Below are 24,848 nucleotides of genomic sequence, written 5' to 3'. Positions count from 1 at the left end.
TTTACCGCCTTAAGGAAATGTTCAAAACAGCCTAAAATTTGTGTAAGAATTGTATATATGAAATGTTGTATTTTGGAAATAATATTATATATATATATATTATATATAATAATATAATAAGGATCCATAGTAATACACAGCATTCCTGCAGTATATGGCCCCTTCTCAGATGGTATAATGGACTCACCACAATATAATTCTCCTAATAAGCAGACGCAAGCTTCCCGATATTTATGCGTTTGCTTTTACATGGGGAAGCTGTGGGCATTTGATGAGCTGCTGAATAAAATTAACGCAATTTCTTGTACGCAGTAATAATTTACTTTAATATTGAATTTCAGTCACAGTTCAAGTTTTTATACAGAAAAAAATACATCATTTTTATATCTATTTATTAAATGCTGTGAAGCATGTGCAAGGGTATGGAAAGAAGAACTATAGAAATGTCCGACGAGATTAATGTTCTGAATCCTGCAGAGCAGATACTTTACATTCTCCTAGGGTTTGGCTATACACAACAACAGATTTCATAATAAAATAGCACCGTCCGCCCGGGTGACAAGTGCTCAGCATGGAAAATTCTGCGGCTGGTTGTAGCACAAACTACAAGTTCTGCATAAGTAAGAATACAATACAGGTAACATAGGAAGTGCACAGAATCTCACCACTCCCATACACACCACAAAGACGTACAACCAACAGAAAAAAAAAGATCATATAGTACATAAAACGAAAAGCGCAGAGAATGACTCATTTTAAATAAATCCTTCTGACACGGAAACACAAAAGCAAGGGGGAGACGTTTAACAATCAGGCATACCTAGATATGTGAAAGGCTGCACAAGTCATACTGCAATCAGTACAGCAATGATTAAACGAATGCAGCCCAGATTACAGACACAATCAGATGAGAACTTAGAATAGAGCGGTAATGATTTACACCTAGAAGTGAGCTCATCGCCTTCAGCATTACACCAATGATGTCATCTCCAAGACTTGTTTAAACACCAGCTTGGGACATCATGCCCTCCTCACATCAACTACACACAGGAAGTGGAGGGGTGGGGGATTTTTGTTTCCTTAAACAAAGCCAATGCAGACTTATATTTTTATGACAATAGTATATATAATATATCCAAGGCGCTGCAGACAAACAAATAAACTTCGGGATACCACCATAAGAAAGCGGCTAGGTGTGGGTAACTATTATTGTATCAGATTGTTTATACTTTAGTATATGCTGGAATGATCATGGGATCCCAGAAATATCAGACATAGGTGTGCTGGCCAGGTACAGGGTGTCATTCCAGGTATTGCTATAAATCTGTGCCTAGCACAGGGATCCTGCATGACAATCAGATATAAAGCTATGATGCTGGGGTCATGTGTCTGGGTGTATGCCATGGCATGGACACCGCATCATGTCTGCATAGCAATGCGGCACCCCGCCAGCCTTACTGACCTTCCTTCAGACTTTTCTGGCATTCCTTTTCTTTCAACGCATCCAAATCCCCTGCAGAGAGAATCTCTGACAAGCCAGGCTGCTTTTTACTGCTATCAATCATGGTGAGATCCGTGGGACGTGTCAGCCCCGTGCAGACAAAGCTTGGGCACGGGAAATCCTTGCTGGGACAGCCGGCGGACACATCACATATCCGAGCCGAGGAAGAAAGCCATGGAGCTGCCTTACATTGCACATGCGCATTGCACACTGCATTCTCCCACACAGAGCTGTGCAGACAGCACAGGGCTCCGCCCCTTCGCCCGGGAGCGCCACGCCCACCAGCAGGGTTCACATTATAATGGCCAGCCCTGAGCGAATCATCCATCCAGCAGACACTGAGCGAATCATCCATCCAGCAGACACTGCCAGGACAACACACGATTGTCAACGCTGTCAGCAAACATTCTCATTCAAGCAGTTGGCAACTGACAGTTTGCTATTAAAAAAAAAAACTCCCTGAACACGATTTGTTAAAAAAAAGCCTATCCCCATCCCAGAGGGAAGTCAGGATTCATTGCCATCCATAACAAGGTGCTAAGCATGGGAAGTCATTGCCATCCATAACAAGGTGCTAATGCGGAGCATGGGAAGTATCCATAGAGCCAAAACTGGAGTCTCAACATGCAGGAAGTCATGGACAAGCCCAAATTCAATGGCGGGATACCTCATCGTCATTTCTGGATGACCCAGCCAAACAATGCGACAAAACGTGCCAAACATCGCTTCTTATCCAATGCAAAAAACTACACCAGGTCCCACTACACAGAAGTAATATTAAAGAACTTTGCCCAATGCCCATCATAATGTACGAATAGTGGCAATACAGCTGGCTGTCCAGAATGATGAATGCAAAATGGATCTATGGGAACGGCCTAAAGCCTGGATTCACCACATGCAGCTAGGACAAGAGTCCCTCACCTATCAAGCCTTGGATGAAATGATAAAACGTCTATAATAGAAGAACAATACATTATTTAAACCAGAACTCCAACCACAAAAGACAATAGGAATAACCCATTACAAGATAAAAAACAGGACCTTAGTCTGATGGACAACATCATTCAACTCACTTCCCAGCGCCCAGGGCAACCATGCTGGACCCAAATCTGGGGTAAAAGAGGCGACACATCCAACCACGTCAACCTGCGGACATCCTCCAGCAGCATGCATCTTCCCAACACAAAATTATTATCTCCTCATGCTGCTTTTACCTCTTGTATATCAGCTGTACAAGGACTGAAAATGGCTGAAAAAACTCACATCCTACCACTTGCATTTAAAAGTTACATAAAATGACATATTGATGATGACAAAGTGCAGCAATAATGCTACAACATTCCTGCAATCTTTGTATTGCAGCTCATGTGTAAGTAATGCATTACAATTTGATTGTTTATATAAAATTTAACTAAAAAAATCAGCCCTAGCCACAAGCTGATTGGCTGCTCAAGTTGCATGTCAACTTCCCACCAGTTTGGGTGCAATAACTATCATGCAGAACCACAAATTCCTCAGTCACAATGTTACAGTAGCAATTTGAAATACTGAACCCGATAGGTCAGATACTGCTGAGAGAATAGCATGTTCCTGTATGTTGCAAAAGGACAACATAAAACAATCTTTCTGCATATTCCATGCATGCTTCTGATGAAATCCCTATTGACATGTTCCCGATAACGTTACACATATAGATAAGTGATCTAAATAGCCATTAGGAACTGTACTCAGCTACTTAATGCCAGGAACACACATCAAAAATAGATTCTATCTATCTATATATATATATATGTGTGTATATATAAACATATCAGCTGTTTAGTTTTACCTACTCAAAGAATGCTGATGCCGCCAACACAGGAACGATTGCTTGCAGTCACATTGAAAAAGTTTTGGCTCTGCATGAGTGCTCTGTTGGAGGAACACTCACCCCCAAGACAGGAAGACAAGAAATGAAGTAGATGCTGTGGCAACATGTGAAGTAATCATGAAAGTAGAAATGTTGCAGTACAGGCTGTAAGAAACACGGGGGAGGAAGTCCACCCTACCGCACTTCTGTCCAAATTAGTTGAAGGCAGTTCCTGGGGAAGGATGACTTAACTATTTGCAGTTGAAAACATGCCATCATACTTTTTAATGCTTTTGTTGCATTATATGCTCATTTTATGAATATACATACTAACTCTTGATGTTATTAGACAATGAAAAATTAGCTTCACGGTGATTAAGTAATTTTTCTACCCAAGACCACCATCAGACATTTCTAGGCCATGCATACTAAGTAAACATCCTGGGCCCCTCTCTCCCATGTCTAGAAGTAATTGTTATTATAGTTACATAGTAAGTTAGGTTGAAAAAAGACATAAATCCATCAATTTCAACTTCTAGGGAAATTAACATATCCCAGATATAGAACCCTATAAAACATAGTTGGTCCAGAGGAAGGCAAAAAAAAACCCCGGTACAATTTGCTTCAACAGGGGAAAAAATCCTTCCTGATTCCATTCCTTATTCTCTGTTATCTTTACTTTAAAGCCTTAATCCCCAGTTATAATCTGTGTTTCTAGAAAAACATCCAGCTTTTTCTTAAAGCAATCTATAGTAGTTGCTGAAACTACCTCCTGAGGAAGCCGATTCCACATTATCACAGCCCTTACAGTGAAGAATCCCTTCCTTATCCGGAGCTTAAACTTCTTTTCCTCCAGATGCAAAGAGCGCCCCCTTGTGCTTTGTAATGATCTTACAGTGAATAATGGGGAAGAGAGTTCTCTATATGGACCATTTATATATTTATACAGAGTGATCATATCCCCCTTATACGTCTCTTCTCAAGGGAGAATAGATTCAGTTCAGCTAATCTCTCCTCATAGCGGAGCTCCTCCATTCCTTTTATTAGTTTAGTTGTCCTTCTCTGCACTCTCTCCAATCCCACAATGTGAACTGGGGCCCAAACCTGGACTGCATATTCCAGATGTGGTGTGACCAATGCTTTGTACAGGGGCAGGATTATGTCTCCATCTCTGCAGTCTATTCCTCTTTTATTACAAGAAATTACTTTACTAGCTTTATATATTGCAGCTTGGCATTGCATGCTGTTATTAAGTCTATGATCTACCAGAACCCCCAGATCCTTTTCCACTTCTGACTCCCCCAAATGTATTCCCCCTAGACAGTATACGGCATGCATGTTGTTACCCCCAAGTGCTTAAATCCAATACATTTATCTATATGAAATGTATTTTGCCACTTGGCTGCCCAATTATCCATTGATGCAGTCCAGAAGAACCCACTGTCCCCCACCAACCACAGCCCTGATTCTACTTTGAAAGTAGTTGTCAAAGCTATGCCAAGTAAACGCAGATTGATTTTACCTCTCATCCAATTTTTGGATCATAAAGGACTGACTGTTGAGTTTCCAAACAGATACAAGTAAACACTGATTAAAAAAAAAAAAAAAAGTCATGTCTTGTGTACAAATGACCAAGCAAATTCTATTAGGGACTCCCATCTGTCCTATGGTTTACCCCATCCATTATTACTTACAATCACAAGGGCAAGAAATTGTACATAAGTACCATGCTTTCAGATAATGGATTGGAAAATTGGTTGGACTGGTTGAATGAATGCAAAATTGGCAGCAGATCTGCTTGTGTGTTCTAGGCTTTAGATTACTACATTTAGACCAGGGGTCGGCAAACTCCAGTCTATAGGCCAGATAGGGCCTAGCCGGTAGTTCGTTCCGGCCTAACGCCCCCCTGGCTGATCTGGCCTAATGCGGGTTGCCAGCCGGATCGTCCAGGGGGCATTAGGAACTACCAAAGCCGCCTCCTTTGTTGTGGCTCCCCTATTTACCCCGGCACGCCTGATACTTCCACCACTGCGGTAATTAGGGAATGCTCCCTGAAGCCAAATCCCTCCCCTCCGCAATGCATACGGAGGCGAGGGAATTCACTTCAGGGGGCGTTCTCTGGTGGGGGTGGAGCCATTAGGGTGGGACTCCAGACTAGTGTGCTCCTGCCCACCCCTGAAATGGCCTAGTGGCCATAAAAGTTTGCCGACCCCTGATTTAGACGAACAGCTCAGCTTCATTAAATACTTTGTGTTAAGTTTTGGACAGAAAATAATTTGAGCCATTGTCAAGTTAATTTTTCTTTCCTGTCCTGGTCTGCACCTAACCCCTATTATTTCTTGTATGTGGAATACAGAATTATCAAAGATGGTAACGGTTCCTCAGCTAAAATTTTCTATAGTTAGATTTCAATTCTGCCCAGGGGAAGGAATCCTTCAATAGCATCTGTCGACATACACATATTTGCCAGCACCACCTCTTTTACACAATTTCTTTGTTTTAATGGTCCAAACCTAGAAGTGCAAAGAGTATATAAAATATAAGTTAAAGATTTTATGCAGCAACAGCTAGCTTTGTACTTTACAGTCACTAAACAACCTGTGAACCTTTGATCCTAGCAGAGCTTACCATGGCCAAGTACCAGCAACTGTTATGTGGGAGGTGAAGGGGAACCAAATGCTCCCCTATACCTAAAAATATTAGGTAGTTCTAATTGCTCCTGGCAAATGGAAAATGAAAAGAAGGAAAGTATGGGCTTTTTATGGCCAGACATTAAGTGGACCTGTTACAAATTCAGAATGCCTAACTCCTTTAATATTTCACTATGAGCAAATCAGGACATGCATTTTCATCGTCTGTTTACTGGAAAACAATGTAGGTTGCTGCAACTTTTTCTTAGTTGTTCTTCATTTGAGTACAATGAGAAAAGTCTAATTTTATAACTTATACACCACCTTACAAAATTCCTTGAATCCTTGAAAAACAAAATTGCCAAAAGGCATATAAATCTGTAATACCTAATCTGTACATAGTATTTCCATCTTCACCATTTTTATACCTTCTGATTTTTTATAGATGGAAGACAAAAGGCAAATCTAGGACAGTTAAAACAAGTAAATATTTTTTAAAAAAAAGTTTCCGAAGTGAATGTACCAGAGAAAAACGCAGGCAAATATTGACGGATTTTACCAGAAAATAACAGGTGAGAAGTCATCTTTACCTATAAACCTATTAGTCCCACATAGCAACCCCTTTTTCCTGAAGGATAAAACAAAGCAACCTGAATTTCCAGCAAGCTGGATATAAGTTTATTCCATGTAAATTTACTATCACCATGCTGTAACTCCTACACCTCCCTAATGTAAGGTAAGCTCCAACAGATTACATGGTGTGCAGATAGGCCATATATTGCAATCCTTAAAGAGGAACTTAAGTTTTACTTTTAAAAATGCACATGCAGCCAGGGCATTATTGCAGAAAGGGACAGGTGATGTCCCTTCTGTAAAAAATACCCTCTACCTGCCGCTCTGGGAAACTCCCAAAAAAGCTGGGCTGTGCATAAGCAGCTTAGCATTGGTTTCCAGAATAATTGGTGATTCCAGCTTCCCCTGCGCATGCCAAGAATACACAAACTCCTGTGCAGTCACCCTGGCCTTCGTCAAGATGGTGGAAGATCGTATTCAGTAAGAGAAGGAAGAAGATGGCAGTGCCCTGTGACGGAACAGGTAAGTATAGTGTTTAGTGCCACTTTAAAGTAACCCTGTTGGTGGTAAACATGAAATTTCCACCATCTTACCACATGTAAAGTTGTATATTTACTGGTTCGGTAGATAGTTAGTGAATACTTCTTACAAAGCTCTGTGTGCTGTTGCAATCTAACACTTTTAGGTGAGCTGTACAAGGTATCGGTTGCTGAGTACTATAGTTCCTTACACTATCCCCTTCATTACTTTAAATTGTTGATAGGGGAAGGAGAAGGTTCAGGAGGATCCAGTGTCCATTAAGAGGACACGATATTCAACACAAACACATAAAATGTATTCTTTCACAAGGAGGCTTGTAAATTGCTTAAACTTACAACTGGGCTACTTTAAACTGGTCTTATATACAATCTGCTTTAAAATCTCTATATAAAATCAGTTTCATACAGACTAGTAGTGACTAGTTGAGTGGCAATGTCCATTTTTACAGTCGAAAAACCATAATCTATCTAGTGGCTTAACAAGGGGGAGGCTTCCCTAAACTCGGTATACCTGAAGCCGCTATCTCTACCGAGAAGTAGCATAACAAACTTCACTCACCTATATGCTGGAAGATATACCACATCATTCAAGTTGCAACTTAACTCTGACCAGTGGCACCCTTTGCAGAGTTTGGAGGATATCCTTCACCACCAGCCAGGTTTTAGTGCTGGCCCTGGACAGTGAACTCTTCCCGCATACCAGGCTATTTACAGGCTGGATCAGACAAAATGCTTACTTCTTTCTCATTTCCATAAATGCTGTTATTGATCTCTGCTCTAGGTTTTGCACTTCCTTCCTTTTCTGCCTAGGTCCTCAAACTATACAGTTATTTGTGACTCTGATATTGTACAATATCACTGTAATTAGTGTGACAAACTACGGTGTTGATTATGTCATTTTCTTTAGCAATATAGTCCTAGGTTCAAACCCTGGCCAATGCACCATCTGCAAGGAGTTTGTGTGTTCTCCCCATGTTTGCGTGGCTTTCCTGTGGGCACTTTGATTTCTTCCCACATCCCAAAATCATGCACTTGTTTTTTTTGGCTTGCCTTTAGACCGTGTTAATGACATACGACTATGTTAGGGACAATAGATTGTGAGCCCCTTGAGGAACAGTTGATGATATGACATTGGACTTTGTAAAACTCTGTGATATGTCCGCACTAAATACAAGTTAATAATAATAATTAGGCAGATAAAGGAGCAACGCTCTTTATTGTCACATCTATGTTATAAGTGTTCTTTACAGCTAAGTGAGAACTGTACCTGAAAAATAAGTATGCACTATAATAAAGCAGAAGTAGATCAGCCTCTGTTTTTGCTATGCCTTTAAAATCTTCATTAATTCATGTCTGTACAGATATACAGAGAGGAAAGAAGGAAAGGGTAGATTATGTGTTTTCTACTTCCTCCCTAATGTTTGCTCACTCCCCCACACCATCTTCTGTGGGAAAATAGCTTCTGAGATAGAAAAAGACTGCATTGGAGAGAACATTACATGATCAGCAAGATTACTGCCCTGTGAGTGAGTCCCCATTAACCCCTCTGTCATTATAATTGGCAGCAATTTAGTGTCTGGCCAGCAATGGACACAAACTTACCATCCATGTCTCAAGTTATACAGTTTGAGAGCATACAGCAAGTCTAAGGAATACATATTGTATATGTTAACAATTATACTTCTAAAAACAATTAAAAGCTCCCCTCCTAAGGTGTTTGGCCCTATTTCATTCCTCTTCATATTAGATCATGCCTGCACAAGACATAGTAAAAGCTGTTCTTAGCATTCCATCTGGAACATGAATGTGCATGTTTCTGTCACGTTTTGCAGAATATCAGGACCATACTGGTTTGGGTATTGGTGATTACCTTTCTAACTGCTTTTCCTGTGCATCCAATTCCAAGGAAAACTTGCCCAAGGTATATTACTTCTGTTGGCAGTACTATACGAAAATAACATAAGGAATGGTTGTCCGCCTGCGACTCTGGCCAATACATTATTTAAAACTCTACTGTAGGCAGAATAAATCTATATAAATGAATCTGTAATAAATGAAACCAAAGGTTCCTCTATAGGAGTCCAAATGAGCCCCACATTCAGGTACTATGTGATTTACAAGTAAACTGAACTAAATCCTTTTTTATTTGTGTCCCGCACACTACCCCTCCCAGACACTGCAGCTTATAATGGAAGGGTTGCAGTAACCACAATACTGCCAATCCAGAAAACAATAAGTAGCTGTAGGTGTGCCATCACATCACAGTGTCATCTTGGCTCCTGTAGAAGCTGGACAGTATCATTGCCACGCTATCACAGGAAGCTGCAAGAGATGGAATTTACTGGCACGATCAGTAGGTATTTATGGGAGTTTACAAGGGGTACTGTAAGTACAAGATGATGGGAAACAAGGGGAAAACTAAGTGCATTTTAATGCATTTACATGTTTATTTATAGGTAAGCAGACCAGGAGCCTACATACAGCAAGTGTTATTTGTAAAATAAAAATAAAGGAAAATAAAAGCTAGAAAATGAAGAACTAATGCAGTCACCACATCAGAAGACTGTTATCTGTGATCAATTACATGTTTGGCTTTGAGGTAATAACTTCATTTATATTCAGCTTCCCAGCCACACTTCCAGGATTCAGCAAAGAGGATTGTTGTACACAAGCATTATTGTCGGATATTCCATATTATCTGATCATTTTGTCCAAAGCCAGATACATGAATGAAACTTTCATAGCTGGAGACTATTTTTAGGCAAAGTAGAAGGTGCAGTACAGATAGCGTTGTATTCACCAATGGAGAGGGAACTAAATAATGTTGGGGACAACATTCAGGAACAACCGCTATGCAAGTCCAGAGAGAGAGCACAACCGGGTACCGCTGGTCTTCCCCCTCCCCTCTTCATAGAAGAAAACAGTTGCATTGTGTACAGCATTTGTTCATTCATTTATCACTGGAAATGTTCATGAAAGATTGTTTCCAGCGACAAAATTCTTATGTGTGTAAATAGCCATAAGCAACAAAAACCTAACATTTGTACACAGCCTAATACATGGAACAGAAGACAAAATGTCATTTACATTTTAAAACATTTTTACCTTTAATTTTATTTCCTTCTTTAATTTGTCAGCTAATTAAAATAGTTTTTAATTAGTTTTTTTTTTAATTTTTTATACCAACTGTAGCTTGTACTTTTGGTATTAGATTACTCTGCTTAATATACATTACTGTACCTTTGCCTTGGGAGATAGCTGCAAAATAATGTGTTGGCAACAATATTTGTACTTTACATTACTTTATTTTTATTCCTGGAGAGTTTACCAGCAGTCGAAATTAGACTGAAGAGACTCTGCAAAACCGATTTACACAAGAAGGCCTTCTTCCATGTGTTATGGTTTTGTAGGCCCCTGTAAAACTCTACACTGCCATTACTGTTTCATTTTTAAAGGCAGTCTCCTACATCATCTCAGGTATTTGTACCCTATCAAGGGCAGGGGATCTACGAGAATTCTAAACAAAACACAGCCCGCATGCATGTCCCTGCAGCCCCATGGTATGCAAAGCATGCTACCTTATCTGAGCTGTCAGCAGGAACTAGCCTGCACCAACAAGGGAACACTGTGGGAGAGACATGCTGTACAGATAGAACAAAGAATATATCGTGCAAATGTCAAACTCAATTCAGAATGCCAGTACAAAAGTGATAACTTGGGAAATAGGGGGTGAAACATGTGGCTTTCAAATGGTTTTCAACTAACAGGACTAACTACCTCTATCAAGCTGGCATATTCAATACATTGGTAAATTCTCGCAGCAACACTAGAGAGCATAAGTACATTTTTGTCCTTTTTTATAAACTATGTATTTATTTTACAAAACTATGTACTGCTTTTGTGTATACTGCACAGAGAACAGAAGAGCAGCAGAGGGATATAAACAAATGTCAAAAGTGCCACAGGCATGACTGAATGACAAATATGTATCTGTGGCGGGACAGAAAGGGTTAGGTAAATATAGTGGGGGTGTCACTAAGAGAGAAGTGAACCAAAGGAACCCTGCCCACTTCAGGGTAAATCTATGCTTCAGGAAAGTCATCTGAAACAGGAAAAACAGAGTACGAGCTATCATTTTGGCAATTCTCCTCCTACGATCAGTATTTAGTGTGAGAATACATACACAAGCATCATAGGCCATGGACGGGTGACAAAAAGAGATTCAATACAAACAGAAACAGCCCCTGGGACTTAGAAAAATGTGATCTGGTCAAAAAGACAAGATTGTTAAAGAACTTTTAAAGAACAACAAGAAAAGAACATTTAGCAGAGACTACATTTCCAGTCAACAAAATCTTCACAATTTTCCAAACAAAAAAAAACTGCTTTTTGGATATAATCAAATCAATAAACAAAGAAAACAGAACAATTTTCAATTGTTTAGTGATTAGATATTATTTTACTTAGTTCTCCTAAAAACAGATTGGTAAGACAGTTGCGTATACAATATGCTTTTGTGCCATGTACTGCAGTGTTTAGCTTTGGAATTTTGTAGCAAATAAAAAACAAAAACAAGAAGTTGGAGTTATTGTATTGGTCATATAATAAAGTGTCCTTAGGCATGAACCCCCACTCCTCCCACATAACATAACAACTAAAATATTGCCTTAAAAGTGAACATCAGCCTGGCACAGTTGTACAGTATGTGATGTGAAGTGATGTGATGTGATGACGTGATGTTGTGCATTAGAACCTGCAGTGAAGCAAAGCCTGTTTTATTTCCTAGCTGGAGGACATCCAATATCACCTAGTACTTTCCAAACCAGCCTGACTATTGCCGGCCTGCCCCTTTTATTTACTGGATTCTTGTTATGTCAGTTAGGAAGGCCCAGCTTTACACATGGGCATCACCTAGGGCAGACTTTCCTGACCTTTTTAGCCAGGGGAAACCCTGAATTAGAATGCCAAAAAGAACACTGGTGTCAATAACAGCTAACCTGAGGCACAAATTGCTCAAGGAAACTGTAGCAAACCCTGGCTGAAAACACTGACAATGAGTGCTATGAATGCACATGCAGCCTGTCTAGGAACCACCGCTCCAGACTGACAGCAGTCCATGTAGACATTTGCAATATTTTGAGTAAGCTGTGCACAACACCCTCCTGGCCTCTCATGCCAGCCATAAAACGTTTGAGCTGCACAATCAGGCATTAACACTGGGTCTGAAAAAAAAACACCTTCTAGACTTTTTAAAAAACATTACTTAGTACAAGCTTTAATTGGAACTGCAAACTGGCATACAGGTTTGAGAGGTGAAGAGTGTGTAAGAAAATGTGGCCTCCATCAGTACCACAACATAGGAAGGTATAAACTTAGTCCAAAATAAAATACTTGCTATGTTCTCAGGAGTCTTTGATATGTGTTGGAGCGGGCTACCTGCAAAAATGAATTGTGGGAATGCTCAAAGGTACGCTCCTTCTAAGAACAACTTCAATGCCTTTCTAAAACCATTACCACATGGGAAATCCCTCAGACCCATTGTGTGTTGTCTTTTCAAATATTTATATAAAAGTGATACTCTCCCATGAATGTTATATGCTGGGAACTGTAATTGCACAGTACTGGAAATCAGAATCATCATGGCTAAAAACTGGTTCCTTGAAGTGAATAAGATAATGGAGCCAGAAAAAAGACCACATACCAATAAAGATCAATATGACATTTTTTCCAACTGGCTCTACTACAATTCTACAGCAGATTATGAGATCAATACACCACAATATGTGAGAGATTGTGGAAGTCTCATGAACTGTTTCCACTTTAAACTGTTTATTTCTGTTTCATCATTTCTGTTTTTTTGATGTGTCCTACCCGTTCATGTTTCTGCTGAAGACATTTAATTCCCCTTTACGGCAGGGATCGCATAAAAGGTGAGATATAAATGCCCAATGGCAACACTGGCAGTAATATTAACTTCAACCCCTCTTCTTCACAATTGGATGTATTTGGGGACCATCATTTGCTTATGACAAACAAGCTTAAGAACAATTTAACTACAATTTTTTAAAACAAAACATTTTCTTTTTAGTAACTTCTCATTTTTAGTTAGCTAATAGCTGGGGCTTTAAAGGACATCTTGTACAATCTTTCTGTTATCCCCCCAGTGATTTCACAGTGGTGCATCAGAGCCACTTTCTTTTGAAAGCATTCTTGCCAGGTTCACTTATTCTTTCACATTCCACCATTTTCATGAGAATTGCTGTGTTGTGTAAAAGTGCGGCTTCAGTGTGAAGAATGCTGAATGGAAGCTGAAGGTAAGTATTTCACCTACTAAGCAGCACAGGTAAATGGGGTGGGGTGAGAATTTATTTCAGGACAACTATACAAAAGGTTCACGTGTTTTCTAAAAAAGGTTGGTAAAATGTATAAGCCAGTAGAAAGCCTACAGAGGAATGGATTTTTTTTAGAAATGTTTCATGAAGAATAGTTGTGAAAATACTGGTCAAATGTCTAGTAGTGCATAAATTCCCAATGTTTAATGCTTGCCTAATGTTTAACATTTAGTTTTGATGTATTAGTTATGCATGTAGTATTAAGCTTACAGGTATCATACTTTTTTTAACTATGTAAATAGAATAATCTCCTGCAATCCTCTGCACTGCAGCATATGGGCTGGTTGCCTTGTACTGTCTTCATTTGCTTCCTTCCCGGATGTCAAGTCTTCAACCATCTTTATTGGTCAGGCCAGGCTGACAACTCCCACACGCATACTTTTATTTATTCCCAGCAAGCCCCGGGAGATGCTAGGATACACAGCATATCCTACACTGAGCTGTGCATCTTAGGTTACCCAGAAGTCAAGTTACAAGACATCAATATATATACCAATATATCTATCAATCAATATATATATATATCAGTATATAATCTTCCCTCCAATTATGGGACTCAGTACAAAGAGTTGCTACAAAGCTGCAGATCTTGCACATTTGTTTTTAACTAAACGTGGTTTGAAATATAAACAAAATCTTTTGTGAACCCCGATTGAAAAGTGAATTTGAAGTAGACAACTGAACAGCTTTTTCTGACAAATAATAGTGTATAATAAAGCCTAACATGTCAATAGTCAATTGATTACATAATGGCTTTATATCATTACAGCGGACCTAAAGTCCAATTTCTTACTTCACATAAAAGGGTAGACAACCCTAATATATTAAGTAAGAATATTTTTGTTGTTTTTTTTTTTTTTTTTTTGCAACAACCTTTTTTTAAAGTCTCTGTGGCGATTAAGACTGGGATATGCAGAATGGGAGTGCAGGGCTTCCCGGGATTTGTGACGTATGTATCCCTGGAGGTTCTGTGCTCCCAGCTTTTGGCTGCTCACAAAGAGCATTTTCCTTCACTGAAGGGAAAGAGATGACAATCTCACACATGCACAGCGAGATCGGAACTCTTTTACCCTTTTACAGCGCGCTACATCACCTGATCTCATGCCTGTGCAGTGCGAGATCGGGTGATGTACCCAGAAGAAGATGGCAGTGCCCGGCACTTCCTCTGTGCAGTGCCGAAGAAGAATTCCATGACGGCACGAGACCCGATCAAGGAAAGCTCCAGCGCCATCGAGGGATCTGTGGAAAGTGTGATTTTTTTATTTTTCAGTTTAGTTCCGCTTTAACAAGACACCATCAAAACATGCATGTTGTTTAAGGGGTCTAAGATTATTGCATAACCATATATATGTTTAAACATATTCACAAAATACCCTGACTTGTCCTTCTCTCATTTACATTTTAGCTGAAGAAAACAATCAGAACACCAGAGGGGTTGTGTGGTCTTTGAAGGTGGTGTACATGTTTGAGCTGGATAGACAGAAACTCCATTGGAAGAGAAGACAACTCTATATATATAGCTTGACAGAGAAACCTATTTCCCACACCCTCCCTCTGTACGGACAGTCCATCTTCACGGTCTGTGGACATTAACTCATTTCTATGATAAATGGACATTTCACAACATACACTGCATAATAGTGCTAGTTAGTTGATCAAAATACAGGAATCTACATTCCTATGCTGCTAATGAGTAGACCTGCACCAACAAGCATATGCCCTGTGGTGAGATGAACAAAGGCATGCACTCAGTATCCGGATACTGTCTGCACAGGGAAGAGAAGGCTGTAGAAATCTTGGATACCAAGATATTGCTACGATTTATAAAAATGTATTTGAGTATACATAAAGACAATAACATTTAATTTTAAATTATAAACCATGATATCCAATACTGTTCATAGCTGGACAACTGCATATGACACATGTGATGGCTGCATTTGCATTTTGGTCTCTTCTAATTTGAAGCTCTTAGTCAATTTAGGAATTTAATCCGGTTATGTTTCCCTATATCATTTTGCAGTGTTGTAGTTTGGAAAATGTTATCTAAGCCTTTTATTTTTTCAGAGTTTGAAAATGTAACTTTATTGGGTGTTTTGTCTCCTGAAACATTTTATGGTCTCTTTTTACAAAACAGGGAATCTCTGACATTTCCCTGTGGGAATCAATTAGTGCCACTGAAACACATGGACCTGGAAGATTCGCAGAAGGGGATGTTTTAGAGAATGTTCTACTCCCTGTTGCAACATATATAGGAAAACCCTGCGAGGTTAAATTGTTAAATGCAGATAAATATGTATATATACACACATACAGTATACACGTACACATACACAGTTGAAACTGCAGTTATGACTATAACCAGATTGTAATTTATGTGTGCAAATCAGCGATTAATCTTCCACTCTGAGTGGAACCAATCTTTTTAAATACTGCCAATATACCACCAATACATAATATTTATAAAAATTAAATAAAAGCGAACGTTCATAAAACATTTTCAAACGTTAAGCAGTGCTAAGTTTTCTATATTTTCCTGGAAAGCTCTTCAAAGCATTTTACAAAAACTGATTTTCTGGAATTCTAATTAGAAATTCTGGATTTCTCAACAAGGATTCCATGGAAGCTTGGAGTTCCTCCAGAGATTGTTTAAGGTTCCTTCAGCAATTAGAAATGTATGCATCTCAGGTCTGTTACCACTGACACAAATGATCTTTTAGGCTAACTGTAAAGATGGTATTCTTCCCAGTATCCAGCAATGCATTCAGCATAATGAATACTAAGCTAGAGTACTCTGACCTGTGGATATCACTGTTAGAGATCCCCCAACCATAACACCATATTAGCAGTGATAACCCAGGGGCATGCCTAAGGAAACTGGTGGTTCTTGTGTTAGTTCTGTAGGAGGCAATTGCAATTGAGATTCTGTTGATACTAACTTTTTTTTGGAAAATAACTTTGTATAGACTACTAACTAGACCACAAACCCGTGTTCCCCCAAGCCCCTTTTAGCCAGGTGCATCACCCGGCATTTCTTCGGTGACCACCTGGCTGTTATGGGTGGTTACTGAAAAGTTAGGTCATAATATAGTAGCTGCCATTCACTTTCCTACCAAATTCCTACCAAAGTGTTTATTGCTGTTGTGTTCTTAATATAGAAACCTTTCCTTATGTCCTCAATAGAGCCATAATTTGATAGAGGTCCCCAAAGTTTAGGCGGAGAAATGATGCGTAAGGCCAACTATATTATAAGCATAAAACAAGTGCTAACAGCACATTTCTGTATTTCCCAGTAACTAAAGTAGGGGAAGGATATTAAGCCTAATATTCCACACAATAAGCAGAAGCATTCGTCTGCTTTCTCAGTGTACTAAAAGTAAGTCCAAGCTGTGCAGGTAAGTATAACACTTAAAAAGGTGCTGAGGAAAAAAGTTTCACGAAAAGTATATTTGCTCTTAAAAGTCCTAATTTGAGAAACTTTGAAGGCCTGCTTCTTACTCCTAGGAAACAATCCTATAAACCTCTATATAGTTGGAGTGTGGAATGAAGATAAACATATTGTTTTTGAACAATATTAATTGGTTGATATGAGGCTGTAGCATTCCACCAGCTCTTTTTTTATCAATAATATTGTCTGGTCTTCTAACATGTGTAATCCTGCCAACATCCCCAATATACATTGAAGATTTTTTTTTGTACATGTTGTAGTGCTGATACACCTACTAGCTGTACCAATTACATCCCTGAGGAAGCGGACACAGTCTGCGAAACGCGTCGATCTCCTCAAGTGTAATGTGTACAATGTATCTAGCCCATGTATATAACAATGTTGATTAACTCTTCCTGAAACTTTGTATAAGGGAAGAGGCATGTATATTTTTTAACTGTTGTTTTTTAATGAAGGAAATAAAAGGTATATGATAACTTTTTATAAATCCACTGCGGTTAAAGTCCCATATTTTTCTTGTTCCTGTATTCTTCAATTACACCAGCTCTTCTTTAATCTGTAATCAGAACATTGATGTGGGCACTTGGATCCACTATACAAACGGGAAAATGCTTAGAAGGATATACTCCCAAACAGGAGACGATTAGCCAAAGCCAGCTTTAAAAGCTTTAGCAGATGTACAGTCTATGTAGAGAGGAGGTGTCGCCCAGGTCTTTTACAAATATTTAATATGCATTCCTTTATCACATCCAACTACTTCATATATGTAAATCAATACAAAAAAAAACTAGCTGCAAAAGAAAATTTATGAAGAGTTTACAAAAAAAATTAAGAAAATGGTATACATTTCAGCAAAAGAAAACAAAAAAAAAAAAAAACTCTAGGCAAAGATAATCCTTTTTAGGTCAAAAAGTAACAAAGCATTGCTTAGAAATAAATAAAAGACAGCAACAGAAGCATCTTTCACAAGATCACAACAGCATGTATCAGTGTGATCCAAATATGTTTATAATCCATAATAAATGTCAGCTATGCTCCTGAGCACTGGCACACAAGTAAAATGAAATTTAATTTAAAAATAAGTCAGTATTACCTCAAGTTCACACAACTCAGAATGAATATACCTAGGAGGAAATATTTGTGAAAAAATAAAAGGGTTGCCTAAAGAACAAACAAGTAATCTGTAATCATAGTTAACAGCCTATTTTTTTTTTAATGTATTCCTCTACGGGGGAATTATAGTACGCTGTTCCTAGCAATTGCATACAGGTGTATGGAAATGGAACAACCTCATTTTAGGAACCAAGCCTACTGGTCTAAAGTTCTTGTACTGAGTTTAGTGCAGAGTTTTCATGTCCTGAACTATCCAAATACAGCAGATGTTTCCTTCTCCACAGGGCTTCACATGAAAAGTGTCTGGGAACAATCAGGGTTTGGAACTTAACAGAAGCAAGCCACTAAATTATGGGAATCCTTAGTGATAGCATGACCTTTTCATGTTCCCAGATGAAGTCACGACTAGACGATTTTCCCAGCCAATAGGATTTTAGTATATAGAACACAAATAAAAGAAGGTTGACCCAAGAGTTAATTTCAGATTATCTCACAAAAATGATCCTTGCATATTTTTCAACTTTCATCTTCAGTTGTTCTTTGTAAATATGTGACAATTACATTTACATGGGATGCATAAGTTTCTTATCCTCAGAAATCTATGCATATTATCTTTGATAGGAAAAACAGATACTGGGTATGGATTTACATTGTGTTTCTGCATATACCGAGAGCCAGTTTACAAGCTGTGTGATATCATTTCTTCTCCTACAATGTAATAATATCATAACCCACAAGGTACTTTGACCTGGCCCAAAAACCCACTGGGGTCAATGTAAGTGCAAAGAAAAAAAACTTGTTTGACTTCAAATACAAATTCACACCTTATTCTAGAAAAAAATGACACACTAATATGAAAGTGGGTGCTACTTTGCACACAAACATTTTCCAGTGCAAACCGGTCTCTGTGCACAAAATTTAAACCAGGAGGAGATTGCACCTGAAGGGAGTGAATGATGCAGCTAGATAGCTCACGGGAACATACAAAGCAAGGGTATTCTGCATTGCCTCAAACATCTGCATCAAACAAAGCAAAAAATACAAACTACAGTATATATAAGTTGGAATACTGATAAACTTTTTCGGAAGGTATACACATTAAAAAAGCTTTCAAGCACCCCCCCCCCCCCAAAAAACAAAACAAAAACATACTATATAGCTTTTCTAATGTTTCATTCAGTACCAAGAGCCAAAGGGAATCATTTTGCGAATGCATTCATGACTGTGCTTAGCCAATCAGAGGTATCAGTAACAGAGTATTTAGCACCTGAATAAGAAGGGATGGTGGCTGTATGTTCTATGACATTCCTACAGCTTCTCTAGTAGACTTTAACCTCTCAACACTTAAAATTTCTTGCTGGGTTTACCCTAAAAATTTCCAGTGGTTGTTAAAGAAGCAAAAAAAAAAAAGAAACTGTGCAGTGGAGTTGATTCGTTTAAATCCTGCCTTCATGAATACAGGTGCTGAACCTATTTAGTATTAAATCCTTTTTACGAGTATAACATTATGATGTGTGTTCATGAAGGCAGCCATATCTATTAGTTACATACAGTTAGGTCCATAAATATTTAGACAGAAACAATTTTTTTCTAATTTTGGTTCCGTACATTACCACAATTATTTTAAATTAAACAAGTCAGATGCTTTAGAACTGCAGACTTTCAGCTTTAATTCAGTGGGTTGAACAAAGAGATTGCATAAATGTGAGGAACTAAATCCTTTATTACACAATCACTTCATTTCAGGGGCTCAAAAGTAAATGGACAAATTCAAAAGCTGAAAATAAAATGTTCATTTCTAATACTTGGATGAAAACCCTTTGCTGGCAATGACAGCCTGTAGTCTTGAACTCATGGACATCACCAGATGCCGGGGTTCCTCCAAATAATGCTCTGCCAGGCCTTTACTGCAGCGGCTTTCAGTTGCTTTTTGTTTGTGGCCCTTTCTGTCCGAAGTTTAGTCTTCAACAAGTCCTCATCATTGCACAGGCTGGGATCACAACACTGTAAGACTAAGTCGCATTCACACGTCATTGTGTGAGCTATACTCAGCCTTGAAATAATTCCTGAACCCCCCCCATTCCAAAGAAACCGCTGCCGTGTTGTCATCACACTGGCTGGAAGACTACAGGGAAACCTAAATGTCCGGATACCGGAGTACATACCAACATGCAGTGTAAATAATTTATACTATCTAACTTTTACAAGTGTATAATAGAAAAGAAAAAATATTGAAATGCTTATACTTTTCCTTCGAGCAGCACTCATATTTACAAATAATTTGAGCAGAAGGATTTCTATTCTATCTAAAAGACATCACACACTACAAACACAGGGCTAACTGTCTCATTAGGAGCAAAATTTATTGTTCCTTATAAACCAATTATCTGTTCTCCTAAGGATAAAGTAATGTACACTCTGCCCAAACATCTGGATTTTGTTGTCCCTGTCACTGGAAACACACACTCCCAAAATAACAGCAATTGCAACATACTTGCACAAGTTAGGAGAATTTCAACATTCTTCCCTTGAATACTATTAAAGAAGTATGTGACTTGGAAATACCTGTCACTGATTTTCTTTAATTTATTGAGAGCAGAGCTTGATTTCAAAATTAAATGTACTAATTCCACTTACTATTTTTCATATTTAAACATGCCAAATGGACTCAAGTTTTGCAATGAAATAACTAATTCCAATTAAACTTAAAGGTGGGACATGAGACAACGTGTATAGCATTGTCTTTCATTTCAAATGGTACTCTAGCACAGTAGTTACCAACCTTTCCGACCTAAAGGACCACAAAATCCACGGAATCGCATGCGTGGGGAGACCTGCTTGCTAAATATTCTGGGGGGACAGTAGTGCATGGCTGTGGACGCAAAAAAAGTTGTGCCCACAGCCCTGCACCACTGTTCCCCAAGGATGTTTAGCAAGTAGCTCTGGCCCTTCTTTGGGGGAGTGGGCGGGTTGTGTCCATATGAGGGACAGAGCCTCAGACCAACAACATTTTCTTGTGGACCACCGGTTGGCTACCGCTACTCTAGCACATCTACACAACACAACAAACATGAGCTGAATTTCAAATTATTCTCGACCTGAATAATTACAAAATTAAGGTCATAGAACCCACATGGCAAAGGACAAAAAGAAAGACTTATTCAAGAAAAAAAGCCATAAGTGTAAATCAGACTATAAGGTATTTTCAAAAACTATACCGCTGTAAAGCAGTCCTTAACCATCCCCAAGCTATGGTTCTGATTGAAATCAAGAAGTTCCTTTTATTTATTTATTTTACCAACCCCATACATGTTTGCGTGTTTGCAAACTCCTGAAAAGAAACTACGACTGCCTATGACTGGTACTGGATGCCAAGTTGTTGCTAAAAGGTGCCGAAGAGCAGTTAAACATGCCGTCATAAACAGCTAATCTAAACATAGCCTCAATAAAAAAAAAAGTTTTAAAAAATCCTATTTATACATTTATATTTTTTTTTATCAATAAGCCATGTGGCCTTCATGCAAAACAACACACAAATGGAAAATAGAGCAATGTTTTGAGGGAGGGACAGAGAGAATATTGGGGCAGGGGGTGCACACAAGAAAGCAGATACTTTATCCCGGTCCTATTGGAATAAGTGATGGCCAATGGCCTGAATCTGTAGTTAGTTGGAAAAGCATACCAAACACTGGAGGTTATAGAACCCTCCAAACAATTTCCAAATGATTTCTGTCTTTACAACATTAGAGTCATGTAACCACAATCATTACTTAGAACACTAAACTGAACCAGGTTACAAAATAGTGGTGCAAAAAGGTTCTTTTTACATTCTCGGAAAGAGTCTAAACATAAAAAGTTCAACTACTGCTGAACTTTTCAAAATACAAACCATTTTCTTGCTCCTACTAAGAACAAGAAATATTTAATATAAGTGTAATCAGAAAAACGGTAACTGACTGCTGGCCAATGAAAGAAAAAGTGCACTTCATCGGAAATATACCGAGTTGTAAACCAAGCTGAGGAGTGGACCTAAAGCTACGTACACACGGCAGATTTTTATCGCCCGATAATTGGCATCGGCCAAATATCGGGCGGAAATCTGCCGTGTGTACAGTCGGTGTCGTCCATCGTCCGAACGACCGACCTGCCGGATCCACGGACGATGGACGACGACCGATCCTAATGAAAGGGAAGGGGGAGAGCGCGCAGCAGGGTGCCGCTCCGTCGCTCTCCCCCTCCCCTCTCCATAGAGCATGAACGGTGCTGTATGTACAGCACCGTTCATGCATCATGCAGTCCCTTGTCGTTGGAAAGGATCGTGAAAGATCCTTTCCAACGACAAAAATTGCGAATGTGTACGCAGCTTAAGTTGTGTGGTTGTTTTTTACAGTGTGGAAAATATCAGAGTACTTTATGTTTTTTTTAATTTTATTTCTCTCCACTCTCGGTTACGGAATGTTTTAGTGGACTGTTTTGTACTGAATTTATATCTCTGTCCTATTTTTGTAAAATTCCAATAAAAATGTATGGAAACAAAAAATAAATAAATAAGGATTTCCTGAGGTTGGTTCAAATAAGGATAAGATAACGATAGGGTTAGTTCAATTAAAGTTTTTATTTTCTGATAACTGACCCACAAATACTGCTGTTCTATCACTGATACGCTGATTATATTCCCTCTAGTGCCTGACATATGTCACAAAGGTAAGAACTACTTGCGTACCACAACAAAGGTCATCCATTACAAAAGGTAGCATACGTATTTATAGTGTATCTAAACAAGAGAGAAAAAAAAAACAACAATAACATGGAAGTTTACCAGCCCTAAGATGTGATTGCAAACATTTTTGCAGGCTTTACTTCTTATGTTTTTACATGGGGGGCTTAGTTTGCCAGAGGAGGCTGTTTGCAATAAAATGGCTTTTCAGCTGACTTTTCAGAATATGAAACACAGACAACTGTATAAGCCTCTGAATGCAATCTAATACCACCAAAACCTCATTTTACTCTACCATATGCATCCTAAATATTATTTTAATAAATTGACCTTCCTCTAAATGAAAACCTGAGCTCTTTTTTAGAGCCTGAAAAGCCAGTGGCAGAAAGCCTGGAAGCAGACTGCTATGTCTGATCAGACTTCTGCACCTTTAGCAGTGACCCATGTACCACCTAGAAGGAGGGAAGGCACTTCATGAACAGTAAGTCAAAATATCATTTCAGAGATATCTGTACATTAGAAATATGATTGCCAGTGATCCAGCACTGTCCACCGCTGGGGGAATGGGTAAAGGTAAATTAGTGTAAATTATAAGTATTTTCTTTGGAAGTGAACTTTACAAATATACTTATTGTGTGGCTGTGCACCTTACCACAAAGCCAGGACCTCTTGCGCCTTCTTTTACGGACACACACATTCACTGATCCATCCTCCCACATCAGCCACCACACCTAAACAGGAATCCTGTTTAAAAAACTAAGGGGTGCTAATTTGCCTTCTATACAAAGTTTAATTATGGGACTAGGGGTTGACTACAACTCATAACACAATCTTTGAACACAATACATACTAAAAGGATTTCAACTCAAAGAATGAATTCTGTCCATTATATATTACACTGGAATACTACACATTCTCAACTTGGCATAAAGACTCAGGATAACCGAGTATATTAAATAGTACATGAATGATGGATACTCTCTAAACCAAATACCATTTATTCAAACACAGGGACTACAAACTGAAACATAAATACATTGTCTTTTCAGAGTAAAATAGTTTCCTCACACTTACAGACCCCCATTTGCAATTATTAACCCACACTACCTGGAACCAGTAGCTACATCCTATACACACAACTCCCACACCCTTAGGTCTGTTACCATTTTGCATCCCCAATTGGTGGCCAACCAAACTAAACACATTGCATTAAGTAACTGATAAAATTGTTAATCTTTAATCATTGAGGACCCATTAAGCTTCCATCGCCAGTAAATACCAAGAAACTTGCTTCAAGGTGGTCTCGAGATGGTACCGCACTCCTGACAAATTGCATCGAATTTTCACAGAGGTATCTGACCGTTGTTGGCGGTGTCAGACAGAGAAAGGCACGTTGCTACATATATTTTGGCATTGCCCTCTTTTACGAAATTTTTGGATTACTGTTAGGACTATTATTCAACAGATGTCAGACCCAAGACATTCCTGATGACCCCGCTTTTTTCCTTCTTCAACATAATGTATTTTCAAGGAAGGCATACAAAAGCTCGGTCGTCAGACATCTAATTGTGGCTGCCCTTTCCTGCATTGCTGCTTGCTGGCGAAATCCGGCTCCACCCACGATCGGATTGTGGTTGGGTAGAGTTAATGAAATCCATCGTATGGAGGATCTTACCTCCACTGTGAGGGGCACTGCCAGGAAGGTGGCCCACACCTGGTACTACTAGTCCCAATTTATGCTTACTACCGAATACCGAGTCTTGCTTCCTCTAATTGAATTCTATGTTTAGTTCTCATACTTACATTTTTCCCTTTGGGAGCGACCCGCCTACTTGGTGCACTTCTTCTTCTACTCTTCACCCCGTCCCTTATCCTTTGTGTCCCAACTCCCGCCCCCCCCACACACACACCTTTTTGTTCTATGATTTAATTACAGTTCTTTTTCTTTTTACTTGTACTTTTATAATTTGTCTTATGGTATTGTTGTAACAAGTGTGCACTAATATGGTTGGAATACTTTTATGGTTGTTATGTTAGTATGTGCCTGTTTATTGAATTTAGTTCCAATCCTGTGATATCTTGTATC

At 38.9% G+C, this 24,848-nt stretch overlaps 1 protein-coding gene and 1 long non-coding RNA gene across 3 annotated transcripts in view; one reads left to right on the top strand and one right to left on the bottom strand.

Moving 5' to 3' along the window:
* The window catches only part of LOC140336133 (myocardin-related transcription factor B-like), a 191,181-nt gene that overhangs the window by 34,430 nt on the left and 131,903 nt on the right, over window positions 1-24,848 (bottom strand). The gene's annotated exons all lie outside the window — the stretch shown is intronic.
* On the top strand, window positions 1,242-18,109 carry LOC140335989 (uncharacterized). 2 transcript variants are annotated; one of them, XR_011921790.1, is made up of 3 exons: window positions 1,494-2,870; window positions 6,426-6,552; window positions 14,890-18,109. It is a non-coding gene; the product is annotated as an uncharacterized lncRNA (long non-coding RNA). The 2 variants fall into 2 exon arrangements; XR_011921791.1 differs by lacking the exon at window positions 14,890-18,109 and having other exon boundaries at window positions 1,242-2,870; window positions 6,426-8,401.

This window comes from Pyxicephalus adspersus, chromosome 7, assembly GCF_032062135.1.
Source record: "Pyxicephalus adspersus chromosome 7, UCB_Pads_2.0, whole genome shotgun sequence".
Classification (NCBI taxonomy): Eukaryota; Metazoa; Chordata; class Amphibia; order Anura; family Pyxicephalidae; genus Pyxicephalus; species Pyxicephalus adspersus.
This window is presented reverse-complemented; position numbering and strand designations above follow the sequence as displayed.